Source organism: Topomyia yanbarensis, chromosome 2 (assembly GCF_030247195.1).
Source record: "Topomyia yanbarensis strain Yona2022 chromosome 2, ASM3024719v1, whole genome shotgun sequence".
NCBI classification, from domain to species: domain Eukaryota; kingdom Metazoa; phylum Arthropoda; class Insecta; order Diptera; family Culicidae; genus Topomyia; species Topomyia yanbarensis.
Window position 1 is genome coordinate 348,793,785 of NC_080671.1, and position 19,025 is coordinate 348,812,809.

Consider the following 19,025-nt stretch of genomic DNA (forward strand, 5'->3'; position numbering starts at 1 on the left):
ATGGGGTGGTGGTCTGAGGGGTGATTTAAGGATATTTTTAAAGGAGGGGAGCGAACAGTAGAGGGGGGTGTAACCCCTCTCCGTAATCCATCAACTACGCCCATGTTAAAATCCAGAAACCCTATGCGAGTCGAAAAAAAAATTAGGCCGGGATTAGGTTGACGTTTTTCAGAGTGATTGCATTACCTTTCTATATGAGAAAGGCAAAAATGTGCCAAAATCCAAAAAAGTGAATCGTCGTCAAATTTTTTTTCGAGTTTGCATCAAATCTCGACGTTTCATGCACCTTGAACACATTTAGCATCAAAAATAAAAATTCTATTTTTAATTTTTCCTATAGTTTATATGAGAAATTTCTGTGTGGCCGCACTCTGAAACCCGTAATTCCGGAACCAGAATTCCGATCGATCCAAAATTCAATAGCAGCCGATGGGAAGGTTGCACCTTTCATTTGAAACTAAGTTTGGGCAAATCGGTCCAGCCATCTCTGAGAAAAATGAGTGACATTATTTGACACATACGCACATACATACACACATACACACACACATACACACACATACACACACATACACACACAACTTCGCTAGCGAATGACGGATCTCAATAGTAGCATGTCTGTAATAACATACGTACATGGAACTATTGAGAACCAGAGCTACAGGTCCAAAGCCTTGGTAAAGGAGGATGGTTGTGATGATCCGGGCCGAGATCACCACGTAAAGCAAGGTAGGGCATAACCCCAATTCCAAGGCGTGAAGCGACCCGTGCCGAGGGATGAGTGATCGAGGGGGTGAAAAAGATGCTCGATCGTTAACGGAGCCTGTGGGGTACCTGGGCAACCCCCACAGTAAGCGTCCCTTACCACGCTAATGCGGAGCTCTGGCGTGGCGGACATTTATTTCTCGCGCGACTCGTGGGACTTTACATGGAGTTAACAAAAAATAAAAACAAACAGACGGAGGTGCCAAACCCCTTCGCTAGAGGTGGTTTGGCGAGGTCTCCCCCCCGTGGGGAGAGTAGTGGAGCGATGAGTGCTGCATCTGAAAGCACCAGTGACTCCCCAGCAGCGGTAGGAAATAGCCCTACCAATGCACCGGAGGGGCCACTATCTGCGATGCGCAAAGTAGCGAAGCAACTCGATTCAATAATCGAGTTCACTAGCGCAAAGCAGAATATAGCCAAGGAGTTGAAGTTGAGCCTCCTGGAGCTCCGGAAAGCTGTTCGTGTCGCAAGACAGGAACAGCAGGCCTATGCTAAGAGGGTGGAATGTCGGGAGAGGCCCGACAGAGAAACCCAGACAGTGGCCTCCAATAGGGAGGAAAGAGAGAAGGTCGATAGAGGTTCACAGACAGTGGCCTTCACCTTCTATGGAGCAGCCACGTCGATCGGAGTGGCGACTGAGTTCCCCTCGAAGGGAAAAGGCAAGGGCAATCGCAAGACGTCATCGAACGCGAAGCGCCCTAGGAAGTCGCCAGGCGAGGGTGCCAAAACCGACACCACTCGGCGTGCAACCGTTAAGGCCAAACGCCGTTTGGCCGAGGTAAGCGAGGGCGAGAGTGACCTCGCTGTGGAGAGCGATGGTACCAGCAACCCGGCACGACCGGGGCAGGGGGGCTCAAACCCCTGGACGCTGGTCACCAAGAAAAAGCCGGCACCGACACCGGAGGTACCGCGGCCTGCGAAGAAGGCCAAGGACAGAGGCGAAGCCTTGTGGTTAAAGACCGACAAGGACAAATACGCCGATGTCCTAAAATCGATGAAGGCGGCCGAAAGCCTCTCGGCCCTTGGGCAGGATGTGCGTAGCGTAAGACGCACCAACACGGGAGAGATGCTTCTGGTGCTGAAGCGAGGCGCACAATCTAGTGCAGTATACAAGGCCTTGGCCCAAGAGGTCCTTTATGAGGGCGCCCAAATCAGGTCGCTAGGTGCGGAAACGACTCTCCAGTGCAAGCACTTGGACGAGTTCACGACCGCAGAAGACGTCGTCGCAGCCGTTAAGGAGCATTGCGACGTCACAATCGAGCGGGCCTCTGTGCGATTGAGAGATGGACCCTCTGGCACCCAAGTAGCCTACCTCAGGCTACTGAAGGCGGATGCCAAAAAGGTAACCGAGAAAGGGAAGCTGAAGATCGGCTGGTCGGTATGCCCTATTAGTATACCCCAGCCGCCTTCAGTGGATAGGTGCTATCGGTGCCTTGAGTCCGGCCACAAAGCATACGAGTGCAAAGGCATAGATAGGAGCAAACTATGTCGTCGCTGCGGCGAGGAGGGACATAAAGAGCGGGGGTGCACTAAGGCACACAAGTGCCTTATCTGCACCGCTAAGAAGCAAGCCCATAAACATGCTATGGGCGGACCTTCGTGTCCCTACGGTGAGTTAAATAAGAAGAAGCCGTGAACGTCACACAGCTAAATCTTAACCATTGTGCAGCAGCCTAACAGCTGCTGTGGCAGTCGGTCTCGGAGTCGAGGACAGATGTCGCCCTCTTATCAGACCCGTACAGCATCCCTGCCGGCAACGGCAATTGGGTGTCGGACGGGTCTGGAATGGTGGCAATCTGTACAACGGGACGGTTCCCGGTTCAAGAGCTAATACACCCCTCCGCCGAGGGTGTGGCGATTGCCAAGATCAATGGTGTGTTCTATTGCAGCTGCTACGCCCCGCCAAGGTGGCCAATAGAACAGTTCTACCAGATGATCGACAGGCTCTCGTCGGACCTAGTGGGCCGGAAACCGGTAGTAATAGCGGGAGACTTTAACGCTTGGGCAGTGGATTGGGGCAGCCGCTGTACAAATAGCAGGGGTCAAGCGCTAATGGAAGCGCTTGCGAAACTCGATACTGTGCTAGCTAATAATGGCTCCGCTAGTACATTCCGTAGAAACGGAGTGGAGGCGTGGATTGACCTAACATTTGCCAGCCCGAGTCTGGCTCCAGGCATGGAATGGAGGGTAGACGAAGGCTACACCCATAGCGATCATTTAGCAATCCGCTTTAAGATCAACTATGGTGTGCAGCATCCGAGGGCGGGAGATCCCTGTCAGGTACGCGGGTGGAAGTCCAATCACTTCGACAGTGAAGCTTTCACCGCGGCCCTGGGACTGGAGGCCAACACCGACAGTCTAAGCGGGGATGAGCTGGTAGCTGTTCTATCACGCGCGTGCGACGCCACTATGCCGAGAAAAACACTGCCAAGAAACGGTAGATGCCCGGTATACTGGTGGAGTGCCGAGATTGCAGCTCTACGGTCAGCCTGTCTCAGAGCTAGACGTAGGATGCAAAGAGCTCGCACCGAGGATGCAAGAGAGAACCGCCGTGAAGTGTTTCGAGCTGCGAAATTGGCCCTTAACAAGGCTATTAAAAGCAGCAAGAGAGCGTGTTTCGACAACCTGTGTGAGAGTGCCAACGCGGATCCGTGGGGTGACGCCTACCGGATTGTGATGGCCAAGACCAAAGGGGGCTCCTCACCCCCAGAACGGTCTTCGGACCGGTTGGCAACGATTATCGAAGTACTCTTCCCGTCTCGAGCCACAAGCCCCTGGCCACCTGCACTACGAGACAGTGCGGGCACGGTCGAAATGGTGGCTCCAGTGACGAATGAAGAACTACTCGCAGTAGCTAAATCCCTAGCAATGAACAAAGCTCCAGGGCCGGATGGAGTTCCAAACAACGCTCTCAAGGCAGCGATCATAGCGAACCCGAACATATTCAGGCTAGCTATGCAGAGATGCCTTGACGAGTGCCGTTTCCCCGATAGATGGAAAAGGCAGAAATTGGTGCTGTTGTCGAAGCCCGGGAAGCCGCCAGGCGACCCATCGGCGTACAGACCAATCTGTCTGATCGACACGACTGGCAAACTGCTTGAGAGGATCATCCTCAACAGGCTAACCCCGTACGCGGAAGGTACGGACGGTCTGTCAAGCAACCAGTTTGGCTTTCGGAAGGGTAAGTCCACAGTGGACGCTCTCAACTCAGTGATAAATACTGCCGAGATAGCGATCCAACGAAAAAGGCGAGGTATTCGATACTGTGCGTTAGTGACACTTGACGTGAAGAACGCATTCAATAGCGCAAGCAGGGATGCCATCGCGCTCTCGTTACACCGGCTTAGCCTACCGGTGGCTCTGTACCGGATCTTGGAAAGTTACTTCCAGAACCGCGTACTGCTATACGAGACCGATGCCGGTCAGAAAAGGGTTCCGATTACCGCCGGAGTCCCGCAGGGCTCGATCCTAGGCCCGATGCTATGGAACCTCATGTATGACGGGGTTCTGAGACTGAAGTTCCCTCCTGGGGTCAAGATCGTTGGCTTTGCCGACGACGTAACCTTGGAGGTCTACGGGTAGTCAATTCCTGAGGTAGAACTAACCGCAGAACACGCGATTAGCACGGTGGAGGAATGGATGAGCGCGAGAGGCCTGGAGCACGCTCATCATAAGACGGAGGTAGTTATCGTCAACATCCGCAAGTCGGCACAACATGCAGTTATCCATGTGGGAGAAGTCACGATCACTTCACAGCGAAGTCTGAAGTCTCTCGGAGTCATTATAGACGACAAGCTGACCTTCGGCAGCCATGTCGACTATACATGCAAGAGAGCGTCGACTGCTGTTGCGGCTCTATCGAGAATGATGTCCAACAGCTCAAAGGTGTGCGCCAGTAGACGTAGGATACTGGCAGGCGTTGCCGTATCTATCCTCAGGTACGGCGGCCCGTCATGGTCAAGAGCACTGAGGGTAACCAGTTACCTACAGAAACTGGAGAGCACCTACCGCGTGATGTGCCTCAGAGTGATATCTGCCTACCGCACGGTATCACACGATGCATCCTGCGTGATAGCGAGCATGATGCCAGTCGGGCTGGTCATTCGGGAAGATGAGGAGTGTTTTGAGCTACGTGGAAATAGGGGAGCCCGCGAGCGCACCAGGGTGACCTCGGTCGCTAGATGGCAGCGTGAGTGGGACAACTCCTCGAAAGGTAGGTGGACCCACCGGCTGATACCTAGCATATTGAGCTGGGTGGGAAGACCCCATGGGGAAGTTCACTTCCACCTGACACATTTCCTGTCAGACCATGGCTGTTTCCGTCAGTACCTCCACAGGTTCGGGCACGCGGAGGTCCCAGTCTGCCCGGACTGCCCAGGTGTAGATGAAACTGCCGAACACATACTTTTCGTATGTCATCGGTTCGACGTCGAAAGAAGAGCAATGCTTGACGTCTGTGGCTGGGACACAACCCCTGATACCCTTATTCAGCGGATGTGTCAATCGGTGGAGAAGTGGAACGCAGTCTCGGCTGCTACCATCCAGATTGCCAGTAGGCTACAGGTACTGGCGAACCGAGCAACAGACGACGGGCACGGCTAACTAGTGATTGGTTAGCTGGAGCGAAAAAGGCCAAGCGCAAAAAAGGGAGTGAATGGTCTGTTCATGCCGAGGCAGGTTTGGCGCAGCGAATGGCAACCGCGTAAGGGGTAAACCCAGTCACCCCGAAGCAAGACAGAAGAGTGAGTGTATAGGCGTATAAGTGGACTGCCTCATGCCAAGACGGGAGGGTCGTAGCATAGTATGTTGGAACTTAGCTATCGATGTCTCATGGCGTGGCAGAGGAGTGAAAGGGTGAGCATCCAAGTCAGTCTCACACGGTATGTTAAGGGTGAGCACAAAAGTCAGCTTCACAGGTATGGTAGAGGCTAGCACAAAAGTCAGCCTAGCAAGGAATGAAAAAGGTGAGCACACAAGTCAGCCTCGCATGGTATGTCAGAAGTGGGGCCTAAGAAAAATGTCCCACATGGGATGCCAGGGGGAGTGACAAAGGTACAATAGAGTGACACGATTGAGAGTGAATCAGGTGATAGGGTGAGCACCCAAGTCAGCCTCACATGGTATGGGTAGGGCGAGCACAAAAGTAAGCCTAGCAAGGAATGAGTAAGGTGAGCACACAAGTCAGCCTCGCATGGAATGTAAAAGGTGAGCACAAAAGTCAGCCTCATGTGGGAGTGTTTGAGAGTGAATCAAAGTGCGATTGAGAGAGCACCCAAGTAAGCCTCATACAGGATGTATGATCGCGTGAGTGAGAGTGAATGAGTACATTTAGTACAGCCATCCCCCCAGAAGTAATACCGAGAGGTAGTTCCTGGGAGGAATGATGGCGGAGCCCAATGGAGTTTAGTCGGTATTAATGGCTGGTCACCATTCGAGTCCGACACGCCCCCAGTGCACCCCGTGTGGTAGATTGGACCCTACCAATAGCACGTGTACTGGGCTAGGACATAAAGGTCTTCTCCATTGTAAAAAAAAACATACACACACATACAGACTTTTTCCGATCTCGACGAACTGAGTCGAATGGGATATGACACTCGGCCCTCCGGGATTAGGTTGACGTTTTTCAGAGTGATTGCATAACCTTTCTATATGAGAAAGGCAAAAAGGATTTCACGATAACAATATGTGCATGCCATGATGAGTCATCAGAAATATTGATAGGACTAATGTACAATGAGTGAAGTGCTATTTTTACTCTACTAAGGAGTAGATAGTTTAAAACTACGCTTGCGCGTGAAGGGTACAGGCCCGACGAGAGGGGGGGTCAGGGGGGGCAACTACCCTGGGGCCCGGGTCTATTTTGGGGCCCGCATTTTTAACTGAATTAAATTTATTTTAATTTAATTGATGAAGTTTATTGTTTCTGTCGACACTGCAAATATATTACAATCAACTACTTCAACTTTAGCGGCATTAATTGGGTTCGCAATAATACATCATTTCTGTACCCAGACTCATCACACTCATCAACTAACACGTGTATCACTCAGCTACTCGACGGTTACAGCACCGCGGGGCTAGTTCAACTATGTGACGTCACTAATGACAACAACTGTATTTTGGATCTTTACTTTGGAAGCTCTCCGATCACTTTGCCGTTTGTCGTGCTCCAGCTCATCTCGTTAAACTATGCCAACACCACCCAGCTCTTCATTGTTTTCTCCGAAAATGTGTACCTTGTACATTCGAAGATACCACTGAGAAACTGACATATGCCTATCGCAAGACAGATTTTCGAGGAATGCACCTTTTCTTGTCTCGTATCAATTGGAATGAAATCTTGCCACAATCTGATTCAAACGCAGCGGCTGAAATTGTTTCGAACGTACTGATTTATGCTATCGACCAGTTTACTCCTAAAAAACTCAATCATGGCTGTGAATATCCTCCATGGTCGAATCGTACACTAAAAAAGTTTAAGTTGGCCAAAAGGTCAGCTCTAAAAAAGTTTTCGAAATACCGAACCGATATGCTAAAGAATCAGAATCTTCTTAAATCATTGTTACAAGAAACTTAATAAGTCTCTCTTCAATTCCTACCTTCATCGTATTCAGAGCCACCTTCGTAACAATCCAAAAAAGTTTTGGAATTACGTTAATGAACAGAGGCGTGAGTCAGGTTTACCCACTTCTATGTCGCTGGGTGATTTAGAAGCGACTTCATTGCCGGACATCTGTGAGTTATTTCGCCAACAATTCAGCAGTGTTTTTACCAATGATACTCTTAATAATCAACAAGTCTCCGCAGCAGCCGACAACATTCCCCGTAGGACTAGTATTGGACCTCATTTCACGATATCTTCCGATATTGTACAAAAAGCTTGCACAAAACTCAAGTGTTCTAACACTCCTGGACCTGACGGAATCCCATCATCTATCATTAAAAAATGCTCGTCGTCGCTTTGCCTACCTCTGTCCGTCGTTTTCAATATATCGTTAAGTTCCGGAGTGTTTCCTACCATCTGGAAATCATCTTACGTTTTTCCGGTTTATAAAAAAGGATCCAAAAGCGAAGTTCCCAATCACCGAGGAATCGCATCTTTATGTGCACTATCGAAATTATTGGAGCTCATCGTTCTCGAGTTTTTGACACATTGTTGTTCTAGATACATATCAGAAACTCAACACGGTTTCATTCCCAGGCGATCTACTTGCACTAATTTAGTAGCCTACACCTCATTTATCGCTCGCTCGCTACAGGATCGATTGCAGGCTGATGCAATATACACCGATCTGTCGGCCGCCTTCAATAAAATCAACCAATGGCTTCGATCTTACTTGTCAGGCCGTAAAATGTCTGTTAAAATCGGGAATCATTTATCCTCATCCTTCGACGTAACGTCCGGCGTACCTCAAGGCAGCCATATCGGTCCTTATATTTTCCTTCTATACATAAACGATCTGGATTCATTGATTAAGTGCTTCAAGGTGTCTTATGCCGATGATTATAAGTTATTCCATATAGTTAAAAGTTACTCTGATGCTTTGTTTTTGCAATCTCAGTTAGACATTTTCGCTAATTGGTGCATGACTAACAGGATGGTTTTGAATGCCTCGAAGTGTTCTGTGATTACGTTTGCACGAAAACGCTCCATCGTAACATTCGACTACACTATCTTGCAAAACAAATTAAAAAGAGAAACTACAGTGAAAGATTTAGTGGTTCTTGTGGATTCAAAGCTTACATTTAAGGATCACATTGCTTTTATCTCGTCTAAGGCTTCGCGTAATCTAGGAGTTATTTTTAGGGTTACTAAGCATTTCACTAACGTACAGTGCTTAAAAACGTTGTACTGCTCGCTCGTTCGTTCCACACTGGAATACGCCGCCGTTGTTTGGGCTCCTTTCTACAAGAACAGACATCAACGCATCGAGAGTATTGAGCGTAAATTTGTGCGTTTTGCGCTGCGCCACCTGCCTTGGAGCGATCCCTACAATCTGCCCAGATACGAAGATCGTTGCAACCTTATTAGTCTTGAAACACTGTCTTTGCGCCGCAATGTGACCAAAGCGTCTTTTGTCTCTGATCTGTTATTGTCTCGCATTGACTGCCCTGATTTACTCCGTCTTCTCAACATTGATATTCGCCTCCGAAACCTTCGTTCCTACTCTTTTGTCCGTCTTCCAGTGTCTCGTACTAATTATGGCAAAAATGAACCCGTCAGTAGCATGTGTAGACTTCAATTTGTCTCGCACTTCTTTAAAAAAATTGTTTTCGCGCACCCTTTCCCAAACCTGATAGTGTTAGCCAATTTTTTATGTTAATGTTAATACTTTACCTATGTAAGATAGAGTTTAAGAAGTGTTTATTTTAAGCAGTGTTTAGTGTTAGTCATTGTATCATTTGGTTTGTTTGTTAAATGTTGATACCTAAAAGATAGAGGTTTTGTGCCTACGGGAGAAGGAGCTTTTGAAAATCCACTCCCGCGGGTTTTTCCCTCTCAATAAAAATAACTACGTTCCAATCGTTCCAATGGTTTTCTGAAGTACGTGAACGTAACCCAATTAGATTCATTTAACAGTGCAATAGAACCATTCTGGTTTCATTTATCGCAAGTGTTTGTCAAAGTGTACAGTATGAAGTTGTTTACAATTTATCATATACTTAGCTAATGTTACTAATAAAAGTTGGATATTTTCGGAATGGGGTTGACGAGTAGATGACGAAAATCAATGAATGAAGCCACTTTGAAAACCAAGATGGCGAATTCCAGTTAAGACATCTCTATAACCTAAAATATTGACATTTTCGAAAAAAGATAATCATAGAATAGATATAGGTATATTGATTTGTGATGCGGATGATATGATTATAGAAACCTTCTCTGAACCAGAAGACGCTATATTGGCCTTCAAAAGGGCATCGCTCATCTACTCGGCAAACCCGCTTAAAAATACCCTCATAGTTTATACAGATATTGTTTGAAATAGCTCCAAGGTACCATTTCTATCATCTACTCATTAAGCCCGTTTCAAAAATTCCCAAATTGTTAGGGTTATCGAGATTATTGTTCAATCAGAAGTCTCCATTCTGGATTTCAAAAAGGTGCCAAATATCCATGTTCATCATGTACTTGTCAAGCCCGTTCCGGAAATACCCATATTGTTAGGGTTATCGATAATGTTGCTCAACCAACGAATTTTGATAAGAATGTGAAGCGAATTTTTTACGATCTAAATCCCAAAAAACGAACTAATTCAATTTACGAACCCTTGGCTTGGTCCGTAAATAGAGGTTCCAGTGTACACATTTGATGCAGAAAAAAGTGGGAATTGAACTAGATACTTATTCTACCTATTAGTATTCACCAAAAGTTGAAACTCTTTCTCTCACAACTCTCTGTCTCAGTCTTTCTAACAGCAGACTTCGCTGTTGGATCCCATTCATCGCATTCGGAATGTTTTCTCTCTGAATGTTGGCGCAAATATAACAACTGATTCCAAAACCGATTTTACCATGTTCAGAAACCAATAAAGAAAATTCGTTCAGGTCATAGTGACAACTGCAATAGCTGCATCCAGTGCCTCAAAATCATCAACATGTACCAACAATAAGAAACAAGGCAGCATCGGTGGTGCGAAATTTTACATTCAGTTGCCTATTTCTGATGAATTTGCTGAATTCAATATTCAGTTTCAATGCTTCCCTCATTCATTCACTTCCAAACTGACTGAAATTTTATGCAGAATCGAATGGTTGAGTGCAGAGGAAATATAAATTCATTCACAAACCAAAGCATTCATTTGTTATTATGTGGACAGTTTGAAGGCAGAAGTTCTTTTACATTTTCGAGCATAACTGAATTGCATAATCTATATCTGGTGCACTTTTGCTTGATGATCTCAGAGCGGACGGACGAGGAAAACAAACAAACCTTCGATTCATCGCGGCGGGCATAAATAGAATTTTATTTCTCTTTCAAGCTCACGAAGGGATGTCAATTTTTCTAAGCTCGGATTCTGAGCAGCATTAACGATGGTAGCATTAACGTGCGTCAAGGGAGCATGAACGATGGCGATATGGACTGTATGGCAATGTCGCAAAAAAGGTTTCCAATTGCAATGGCAAATCGGACGCAAGTCATTCTAATGGCCAGCCACAAACAAATATTCCTTTATTATTTTTATTTTTTCATCTATTACTTATTTAAAATACTGACGACTCTGGTAAGCTAACGCATTGAATCGTATCAAATAAACAATTTTCATAAAAAATAATTTAATTGAAACGGTTGCATTTGTATAGTTCCTCTAATCGATGTTGAAATAAGAAGTCATATATGGTGCGGCCCGTCAGTATTTCGAACCCCGGGGCCCGGCGCGGCTCTCGACGGCCCTGAGGGTATGTATTTATAACTAAATTAGTCATGAAATTTGCGTTTCGACTTCTCATCAAAATTCAACAGTAATTGAAGGCGAATCAGCAATCAAACAATAAACAACGCAGACCTGATAGGCATTTCCTGAGAATACATCGCAATAGAAGGGCGAAATCAATAGACTTCACCCTAAACGATCGAGTAGAGAGTCCTATAATAGACTTCCACTTTGCATATGAGTGCAACACCCGGGCAGGAGAACCAGTTCTAGAGCGGCCCTTCGGGTAGGCCGACCCGAGTTGGCGGAGGAGCAAGCGCTGGTAAAAAACCCCCGGCTGACTGGAATGCAATCAACGAAACAGACCAGGTGATGTCGATGCATCGGAGAGCAGAGTTTCCTGGCGGCAGCAGCGGTACCATTTTTGGCTATTGTTATTGAAATTTTATGTTTGTAGTCTCAATTTGGCTTTCTTCGTGCTTGTTTTGACGCGGTTCCACAATAAAATATTACGACTCATAATTTACGACACGTGCCTTAATTAAGAAATCCAGCATTATTGGTTTCCAATGTTTGGACAACTAGTTGAAATTAATTCTGTAATCAATTTTCATTGGCAGCATAATTTAATTCCACCTTTGGAGGGCGACTAATTGTGCTGAAGATGGCACATGATCAAAACGCTACGGACAGCGAGAATTGAGCCGCGATGCATGAAATATGATATAGAGATTTTGCTTCGTTAAAAAATAATTGAATTTTGGTTTTAAGATTAATCGAATTGTGAGAAATGGTTATAAGTACTGGAAGGGAAGCGGTGCTGGTCGTTGCCGACGGCTTGGCTGCTCACATATAATAAGGTTGTTTACTTTCTGTACAACATCGAGTATCCTGGAGAGCTGCAATTTTCTCCACCTTAACAGTATCATTTAAGTGAATGGAACTATCATATAAAAATTAAACGAATTATACTCATTTTCTTGAAATCAAACCTTGAACCTTAATTTTGGAATAAATAAAAAAAGTTTCAAATGAAATAATCAACATTATGACTAGAAATTACATTCTCTCTGTGCAGCTGGAACTTGAGACGTCCTCACTAAGGTTGCAGGAGATACAACAAAAAATATATTTTTTTTGATTTTCACCATTACCGATCGTAACCACGTCGTCCGATGAAATTACCGCTCAGAGCTGCGCATCGTCGTACCGGGCGAAGAGGAAACATGTCACAAGGTGAGATTGTTGTGCCAGTTTTCCCTGTTCAATCCGTCTCCCATCGAGCAGGAGAAGAAATCAATTTAATTGATTGTACTTTTTGGCGAAACTACCGAAGCTTAATTTATCGGCATTCTTGTAGTTTGTCGCCAAATTTTATTGAGTTGACCGAAATACCGACCGACCGAATGTTGGCCGGGGAGAGGTGAATCGGGATGCTGCCGAATGCGAGAAGAAAAAAAAACGTATTACCTTTAATGCTGAATTTTATGTTTGACGTAAATTTTAAATTTACGCCGGACGTAAATAATTGAACAGCAACATTTCTGCCGAGACTTGCGAGGCGATTCTGACATTCAGAAACGTACACCGTTCTGGGATGAGACGACATAACGCAACATCCTCGTCCGCGGTTTGGCGTCTGTGGACAGTATTACGCAAGATACTATTTTCTCGTTTCTTGTTTTGGGATAAATTTGAGTACCAGAGCTACACACCAAAAAAATCTGAATTTTATCGTTGACATAATTGCAAACATGACACAATTCAACAAACCGTAATTTACGAAATGACGGAACATTACCGTGTTCCGTTTAATTTTACATGAAACATATACTTTACATGCGCAATGACATAAAATTACACTTCCTACCATTCAGAACAAACGCTGTATGAGGAGTAAAATTACATGATTTACGAAATTCAACGTCATGTAAAATTAAAATCAAAAGTAAAACTAAGTCATTTTTGATGCTCGTATATGTCAGGGTCAGGAGACGTAAATTTACACTATTTTTTCGAGGTGTGTACTCAAGCTTACTTACAAGCAAATTTGAGCGGGATAAATTTGCTTGTACGTAATCCAAGTGATGTTTATTTTGCATTTTGGTAGTTAATAAGAATTAAAGTAGTTTGCTGTAGTTAACAATATTAGACTCATATGAAAGTTGTAATACAGCTGCTACTGAATTTTCTGCAAGTCGAAGTTTTGGTTCAGGAGCTACGGATTATAAACTAATATTATAAATTCGTAAATATAATGAAGTTGATCATGCAATGCACTAGTTTATTCGTCGTTTTCTGAAGCGAAGTATTTTCGTGCATTGTAAATAGTAGGTATCGTTCATTTCATGAACAAGAATGGCCGCTTAGTGAACGAAAGTTTTCGTAAATTTTACAAATGCACGAATGTTATCGTTGATAACGATACTATTTTTTGTGATTGAAACGAAATGTTTTGTTCATTTTAATAAACGTTTGTGTACATTACGAACAATCTCGTTTGTCTAACGAATTCATTTCGTTCACCTAAGAGAAGTTAGCGTATTTAATAGCATATTATTTTGACATTGTTCCAGCGTGTTTCAATAGAACTACGAACGATTCAGCATATGTTCAAATATTTCGTATATTTTACGAAAATTGTCTGTACGAACCTAATTCGTAGCGATTTAGAATGCATGACATTTCCATCTACATCGGTATCACCGTGCTATCTAAATAAGGCAATATTTAATGAAATATGTTCTTAATTGTTTGCATTTATGGTTGCTGCTAACTGTTACGCATTCGCCGACTCTTTGCTCACGTTGGCCACCTCCAGCGGAACTGGATTCATCGGGGAAATGGCGAAGTTCCTAAATTGAATTAATATCTCTTTTTTAGAAAGAGGTGACTTTATCAATTTTTACAAATTCGTTCTTGAATGAGGTTAGCAAAGCTGTATTATCGCGCATCATGAGGCCAATCGATGTCGCCATTCACCTCTGATACAGAACTCCTATCCCTTACCTCTCCGCGGTGCCAACTGGGGTACAGGCCTACTTTTGCCGTTTTTGCTTAAACTCGGGACTGGGTCGGGTTCTATCCCCAACCACCGTCAATTCGTTCACTTGGACAGGTTGACGGATTGGATCCTGTCTCAGTTTCGTTTCAAGTGGGAGTGGCATTAGTGAAAATCGTCTAGGATCTGTGGTCATATGGTGACAGGGAAGGGGGACAAACGACGCGCGCGTGAAACTGCTAGTGTATCCGTCTTGCAAAGTGAATCTTTCGGTACAGTTAATGGTTATTTTGGGCAGCTCAAAATTATTTCTTGGTTTTGTTTTGTAGGTTCGGTTTGTATACAACCTTTGATTAATATTTTTTTCTCAATAAATAGTCAGCCCCAATAAGACTTCAATCTAACTAGTATCGATGATCAAGGCTCAATACGTACTGAAAATTCAACGTGTCACTCGGTAGTTTCCAACCCAATAAATCCGGCCCATTACGCAAATAGGATTAGCTTTCCTAGGCAATACTTCCACGGTTGGCTGTGTGAAGCTAAAATTGCTTTTGATTAGGAAACAGGATACTCTCGGCAGCCGGCTACCCAGAGTTTAAAAAGAACCAAAAACTAAACAAGATTTTCTTTTTCGAGTGATCGTGTACTCGGAAAGCAACTAAACTACACCCTAATAAACCATGCTTTACAGGTCGAATCGCTTGCTTGGAGCGAATATTAGACATTATACCCTTCCAAACGACCAACTCCGCGACATTTATGGAAGAGCCTGATGAGTCGTCTACCTTCCGTTAAGTAGGTGGAGCATCAACACTTCCCGTCTACCTTATCCTTTATCCTTCCCCGTGAACGATGGAGATGGGGGCGGCCGGCAATGATGGCTATCATGCTGTTGAGGTTTTAATATGGGTCGGATTGGTATGAATTCCTCTTTACCACTTCCTAAGCAACTTTTATTAGATAATTAGATAATTATAATCAGTAGTCAAACATGATGAAGTCAGTGTGCAATCCGCCAAAATCATCGTCACAACGCAACACAACGTAACAAATTCGTTCTTGAATGAATTTCTTTTGAATTTCATGTGAATCGGAGTTCCAGTTCTGGTGTTTCATGTTCAAGTGTGAGGTCGCACCCAAAATTTTCTGAAAATTCAGATTTAAATAGTTATCCCATGTCGATTACGCCATTTTGAAATCCAAGATCCGTTTTATCGAAATTCTCTATAGCCCAATAGGTATTTTCGGAATGATTTTTACGAAAAGGTGTTTGACGCAGCTAAAATTCCAGAGGGTTGTTTGGTGTTTTATGTCATTAACCCTTAAATGCATGAATTCAATTTTTCTTTGGTACTCATTTTTCGTGATGGATAGGATATATACATCTTATTAAGGATTCTTACCTCAATATTCGCTTTGTTGCCAAATGGCAACAGTATGCATGCGAATCTTGCCTTATGCATCCTTTCCTTACCGCCTACGGAAGTATCAGTCGAGCGAGCGTTCAGCGCCCTGACACTTGTTCTTTCGGAACACAGGACAAATCTTTCTGATAGTAGGGTAAGGTGGGGCAAATCCGACCGTTGGGTAAACCCGACCCCCTTCTGTTATAGAAAATCGGGTATGGCATGACAGCATTTTTTTAGTCTACATCGAGATAGTCAAACGACATTAAGTGTGTTTTTACAACTTTTGATTTGATTTTTGTGCATCATTGACTACAGGATATTACTGATTGTTAAAGTGATTACATAAAAGACGTAAGTGGATTTAAATTCTTTGATTAAAGTCGTGCATTAAAGTGCATAGATGAATTTAGTCCAACTTTTTTCATATTTTTTTTAATTGCATCATAATGAAAAATGAAGCGGTGGGGTAAATCCGACCTCTAAATAGTGAAGTAAATCCAACCGCTTTTTGCTAATAAAATGTTTATTTATCATATTGAAATATATTTTAATTGTTATTATTTATTATTTTTTTGCACAATAGTTCATAATCACAAACGAAAGACACAAAAACGTGATGAATATTGTATTCATTGAGCAATTGCTACGATGCAAATGAGAATATCTTTACGTGCTACTGCTCGTGATATTGACTATCCAAGATTGACATTGATTTCCATTTTCCTCATGGTACAATTCAATAACATAACCTTCATTGATTTATCATTGAAAACACATAAAATTTGGGTGATATCTGTACTAAATCAACCAAAAACATAGGCGGACGGGTTTACCATTTTTGAAAACAGCAAAAATAAACATTTTTGTAAAACGGTTGTATTTCAAAATTTTCCCAAGATACGAATAAAACGCTATATACAGAAAGTTGTCAGAAGTCTAGCCTTTAATTTGGTATATAAAACGACTTGATCCTATGTAAAATGAATATTTTACACCCAAAACCATTTACTAGGTCGGATTTGCCCCACCTTACCCTATGCTTGAAAATATATTGATAGTAAAACTGAACAAAAATTTGTTAAATAGTGTATTACCCAAGTTATATAGCTGGAAAGATGATGTTAACCTTTAATATAAGTTGATTTCAATATACTTAACTTACATGTATCGTCGTATATATTAAACTATGCGTTTTTTATTTCTCATAATTATAGCACTGATTATCTGTAAAATTACATTTTTTGTGTAAATATGTTTTCCTTATGTAATCAAAAATGTGAACTATTTTTTTCGATATCTATGTTAACTATAAAACTTCATATTATCAAGTTTGGAATCAAGAATTTGATTCAGCGAGTCCTTGGGGTTCATGGTCGATTTTGATTTCATAAAAAACAATGCTTTCGCTGTGCCAAAGTGCATCAGAATACACTTTTCCTGTGAAACAAAAACAGTTTCAAACGAAAACGCTTGACGCATTTTCGCAAGAATTGCTTCGCACTTTCAATGATTTAGGAAAAAAAATCTAGGATTTGTTTGCAAAGATGGAGAAATGAGACCTATGATAAGGTATGCTAATTTATAGTGCAACTACGTTGTAAAACGCTTTTTGCTTCTATATTCTACATTTTTGCTTGTTTTTAGAATTTAAGGGATTATAAACGTTTGAACACGATAAAATTCGACCTTTATCTCGTATCGTGATAGTTTAAGACTAATACAAATAAAACTAGGCCCAAAGCGTCGAATAGAATAGGTTTTCATGTGTTTGCAAAAAATTCTGTGAAAATAGTGAAATATTTACGAAGTTAAGGTAATTGTCTGAAAACAGCTCTTAACGTAATGAGAAAGAACTTCTGAAAGTATCAGATTATTTAGTGCATGGGTTGGGAGGATGTCATACTGACCGCAAAAATTAGTAGCACCGTCCAGTTAGCGTGCGGTGTTAATAATATTGACCAATATACTGAGTCAACTAATTTTCTTCAGAAAATGTATAGTTCTGATATTTCTAAACGTCAGGCCCGACGAGAGGGGGGTCAGGCAGGGCAACTACCCTGGGGCCCGGGTCTATCTTGGAGGCCCGCAATTTTTCCTCTAAATAAAACTGGAAGAAGAGTATAGAAAATTTAAAAAGAATTATGTGAGACAAACATTAATTGCAATATTCTTATATTAATTATCCTCATTGAAAAATGTGTTGATAGAACCGTATTGAAAAAAATCCCGAAATATGAACTATTATTGTGAATATTTTAAAAAAATATTTTTCGATGAAATGAAGGTTTTAATTCCTCTTCCCCAAAAAGAATTTTGCGGTGTGCACAATTAAACCAGATTGAATCTTTACAAACATAGCAACAAAATATATTTTGTTATTATATAGTAGAATATGTTGGAATATCAGAAATAAATAAATTGCGTTTAATCAACAAAACTATTATATTGAAATAACATGCAAAACTAGATTGGTCAACTAAAATATCCATTGAAACAATTTGGCATGTTCTGTATCTGAGCTTTTCGAAAAACGACATAATTATTTTTTTATTCCAAACAAATCTGAAAGTATAGAGAAAAACTTTCCACTCACCACTGACATTGCTGACATTGTTAGGTTGAAAGAATGAAAATAAATCTATGAAATTATTATTATCGTAAACTGCAAAATGAACATAAAGTATTTTTCATAACATTTTTCGCTATTAACTGTTGCGAGAAATCCTGACTAAAAGTGTGTCTGTGAACTGAAATCTTTTGATAGCAAATTGTTTAATCTTTACACCCGAAATAAAAGTCTCTTGCAATAATTGCAAGCTGCAATCACTTGCAAATAATGTTAGCATTGCTTGACATTTTGCATTTAAAGCCACTTGTAATTTTTGCAAGCATATAAAAACACTTCATCTCTTGCTATTCCTAAATACGTTTCTTCAACACAACTGTCAAAGGATTGCCACCACATTCACAAGCCTATGCTTGTTTTATATCAACGCACGGTGAGTTTTTATTTACTGTCGGCTTTTATTCGCTCCTCACCAACACCATTAAACGCAATATTGTGGCTCATTTATTACACACGAGACAGATTCGAATTGCGGATGTGCTGATAGTATGAGTTTTACCGCTCTGTTCTCATGTGCAAGAACAGAACAGCGCTAATATTCAATGGTGCGAGGCGCATGAGCATGAGTTCAAATGTTGGTGTGTCCGCTGCTTTTTCGTTAATCGTGAATTTGTCCTAGTGTTTATATATAACTTTTATATATAACTTCCAGAATCCAGAATAATTATCTGATAGCATGGTTGGATAGATAAAGTATTGGTTATTAATCTGCCTGTCTTTTTTGCCTAACGCGTGTTGGTCACCATTACACATATATCGCTAATACATAGGCAAAATTCGTTTTTGATGTTCTTGCATTGTATCGTCTTGCAGTATACACTAATTGTGAATGGTCCTGCTCC